General features: G+C 42.1%; 1 non-coding gene across 1 annotated transcript; it reads left to right on the forward strand.

Moving 5' to 3' along the window:
• Positions 1-3,141: 3,141 nt before the first annotated feature.
• On the forward strand, positions 3,142-3,248 carry LOC120069190 (small nucleolar RNA R71). The gene has a single exon (XR_005479467.1). It is a non-coding gene; the product is annotated as a small nucleolar RNA R71 (small nucleolar RNA).
• Positions 3,249-4,047: the final 799 nt, after the last annotated feature.

Below are 4,047 nucleotides of genomic sequence, written 5' to 3' on the forward strand. Positions count from 1 at the left end.
CACAGTCGCAGAATCTAGTCTGACCCCCTCTTATATAGATTTGGCTTATCCCAATAATAAGATCTGCATTCATGCCTGAGCCGCCTCTTTTGGTGGTCGGTATAATCTTCGAGAAATTGCTCGTAAACCAGATAATTTACCACGTCTGCGTACCATGGCAATTCTTCAATCTAAAATAGCTGCTCGTCTGGGAACACTGCGCTCACCTCTGACTGATTGCGGTCTACCTCAGGATTTTTCAATCTGGATAAATGATTCGTAACTTGATTCTCCGTCCCCTTGCGATCAATTATTTCCGTATCGAATTCCTGTAGGAGGAGAACCCATCTAATCAACCTCAGCTTCGCATCCTTATTTGTCATAAAATATTTTATCGCTGAGTGGTCCATGTGGATGAGTACTTTTGTTCCCAAGAAATATGCTCTGAATTTTTCCAACGCAAATATTACCACAAGCAACTCTTTTTCTTTAGTGGTGTAGTTGGTACGAGTAGGATTCAAAGTCTTACTCGCATATACGATGAGATGTATCATTGTTTTTCTCTTCTGCACCAGCACTGCTCCCATCGCATACCCGCTCGAGTCGCACATTAATTCAAAGGGAAATGTCCAATCTGGTGTGATCAACACGGGCGTGGTCGTTAATGCATTCTTCAAAATCATGAATGCATTGGAGGCAATTGTCATCAAAGTTAAATTTTCTATCTGCCTCCACCAACGCACTCAGTGGTCGTGCTATCTTTGAAAAGTCCTTGACAAGACGTTTGTAAACTTCGGCATGTCCCAAGAAGCTCCTGATAGGCTTTACACTCGTTGAAGGTGGGAGCTTTTCAATCGCTTCAATTTTTGCCTTGTCCACCTCCAACCCATCCCTAAAGACCTTATGCCCACAACAATGCCCTTCTTCACCATGAAATGGCATTTCTCCCAATTAAGCATGAGGTTCGTCTCCTAATATCTTTTCAATATCTTTTCCATGTTGTCAAGATAAACTTCGTTTGTGTGCCCATATACAGAGAATTCGTCCATCATACACCTTTGGAAAGTGCTCGGCACATTACAGAGGCTGAACGACATGTAGAAAAAAGCAAATGTTCCATACGGACAGGTGAATGTGGTCTTTTCTTGTTCTTCATAAACGATCATGATCTGGTTATAACCGGCATACCCATCTAGGAAGTAGTAAAAGTCATTTCCAGCTAGACGATCCAACATGTGGTTAATAAAAGGTAAAGGGAAATGATCTTTCTTCGTTGTCGCATTCAGTTTGCGGTAGTCGATGCAAATTCACCATCTAGTGACGGTTCTTTGTGGTATCAGCTCGTTATTTACTTGATCGTGGTTGCTCAAAAGATGGTTTTGTTATTTTTCTTTCTTCATTCACTGTCAGATTAACTTCTTGGGATGCGATCAACTCATCTTCCTTGTTTGGATTTTCTATGATCGCATTGCATGCAATAATGCATGCGATCGCATTCTCATCTTCGTTTTCATCTGTAGGCTTCTCTTCTTCATTCAAACTTTGTTCATCGTCGGATTCATTAAGGTCTTCTTCGTCAAGATATTTCATGGCTCAGATAATGTCAAACTTGAGCTTCTTTCCATTCACGTTCAAGGTGATCTCTCTTTTGTGCACATCAATCTGGGCACAATTGGTTGATAAAAATGGCTGCCTCAAAATGATGGGCTCATCTTTGTCTGCTTCGTAGTCCAAGATGATGAAGTTTGCTGGCAGTATAAATTTGTCGATTGTAACCAGTACGTCCTTCACCTTCCTCTTTGGATGCACCAGAGATTTATCTGCTAATTAGAGAGTCACTATCGTGGGCGCGAGTTGCTCCACATTCAGCTGCTTGAAAATTGACAGAGGCATCAAGTTGATGCTGACTCCACGATTGCATAGCGCTTGCACGATGTATAATCCTCTAATGGAGCAAGGTATAGTGAAACTCCCAGGGTCGCACATTTTCGGTGGGATTATAGATTTTGAGCTCTACGTCAAAGCCACCGTGGAAAACTTACCAGTGTCTCTCTTCTTCGTCACCATATCCTTTAGAAACTTCGCATATATGGGCATCTCCTCAATTGCTTCAATGAACGGAATATTAATATGCAATTGTTTTAACATAGTCATGAAGCGTTGGTACTGTACCTCATCATTTTTCTTCTTTCTGAGTCTCTGTGGAAAAGGTGGCAACTGAATTCTTACAGTCCTTTGTTCTTTTGGCTCCAAGATGGACGCAATCTCAGGTTCCATCGCTTCTTTTTCTTCTGTTTCTTCTTGAGTCACCGCAATCTTTAATTCCAGCACAATTGGAGCAGTCCGGCTAGGCTTCTTTTTCTCCCCTACCACAATCTTTCCACTCCATAATATCACGACTTGACATTGTTCTTTACCCGTACCCCCTGGGTTACAGGGAGTTTTGTTGAACTCGGCAGGGCCCCTTGCGGTTTGTTCTTGAGTTTGCTTGCAATCTAGCCTATCTATATTTCCATGTTGCGGATAGACGTCGCTTGGTTTTGAAGCACAATTTCTTTCTTCTCAATATATTGCTTCAACAAGCTTTCCAAAGAGGAAGATTGCGGCGCTTGCAAATTGCTGGCTTGATTGCTCGTCTGACTGTTTGTTCGTGGGAAAAATCCAGATGGCCCTTCTTTTTGTGCCACTGATTTAAAATTTTCTTGCTAATTTTTCCACGAAAAGTTGGGGTGGTTTCTCCACGCAGAGTTGTACATGTTAGAGAACGGGTTATTCTTCAAAAAGTAGATTGACTATGGGTTTTGCGGGCATTCCTCCATTGCATGTCCTTCACCGCAAGTAGCAGACCTTGCGGTATTCTGGTTGATTGCATCCCCTTGCCCACCATGAATTGTTGGGTTGTTGATTGCGATTCCCTATATCAAGTTCATCATCGTATTCATCTGACTCTGAAGGGATGCGATAGTACCATTGTTCGCGTCACTATCCTTTATTCTCAATCTTTGATCGCTCTCTCTTCAGTCCTCGTGATTTTTAGAGACACGATCAAGGATGTTCTTGGTCTCATCATACATTTTATCTAGCAGACCTCCAGCGGCTGCCGCATTGGCAATAGTCTACGAAGCAGGCTTTAATCCGTGATAAAAGATCTCCATCTGTAAGAAGCCATTATGCGGGCAGTCTCTTACCAGCCTCTTAAACCTCGCCCAAGCATCACCGATCGATTCATTCATGTCCTGTTCAAAATTGGTTATTAACTTCCTTCTTCTGGCATTCTCCGTTGGTGGGAAATATTTCTTCATAAACTTCTCTCCTACTTGGTCCTATGAAGTAATCTCCCTCGGTTCGAGAGAGTATGCTCATTTTTGTGCCTGGTCACACAACGAAAATGGAAACAAAGTTAGTCGAACTTCCTTGGTATAGATATTTGGGAACACAAAAGTATTTTAGATCTCTATAAAGCTCTGGAGGTGGGCATGCGGGTCTTTGCCATGCCTCCCTTCAAACTGTCCAGCAGTCTGGATCATTTCTAACATCACTGGTTTCATTTCAAATCTTGATACATCAAGCGCGGGCCTCATGATTCCTGGGGATAAATGATAGAGGTTGAGTGACGCATAGTCCCGAATGGACCTATTGCGGTCATTCGCCAATAGGATCAGATTTGCCATGAAGTTATTTTCATCGGTGCTCCATTTCCAAGTTGTTCCGCCATGTTATCTTTCTCTTATTGTCGGCGGCTATCTCTCAGTCTTCGTCGAAACGTTCTTTTAATCTCTGGGTCGTAATTCGCCAAAGACTGGAAGCTATAAATAAATTAGAAAAATTACCCTTAGCACGATGTCTTGCCAAAGTCCCAGCAACGGCGCCAATAACTTGATGCGTTATTTTATGTGATGAAATAATGGAAGGAATTGCGGTGATGGAAAATGCGTTTTGCAACAAGTTTTTTCAGATGAATCGAAGTATAAATCCTACTGAGTTTTCTGGTAAGTCCAGGGTCAAATTCAGGGAATAAGGAAAACAATATGCGATAGTAATTTTTAAGTTCACCTTGCGATAACAAAT

This window comes from Benincasa hispida, chromosome 1 (genome assembly GCF_027475165.1).
Source record: "Benincasa hispida cultivar pf3 chromosome 1, pf3_genome.v1.1, whole genome shotgun sequence".
NCBI classification, from domain to species: domain Eukaryota; kingdom Viridiplantae; phylum Streptophyta; class Magnoliopsida; order Cucurbitales; family Cucurbitaceae; genus Benincasa; species Benincasa hispida.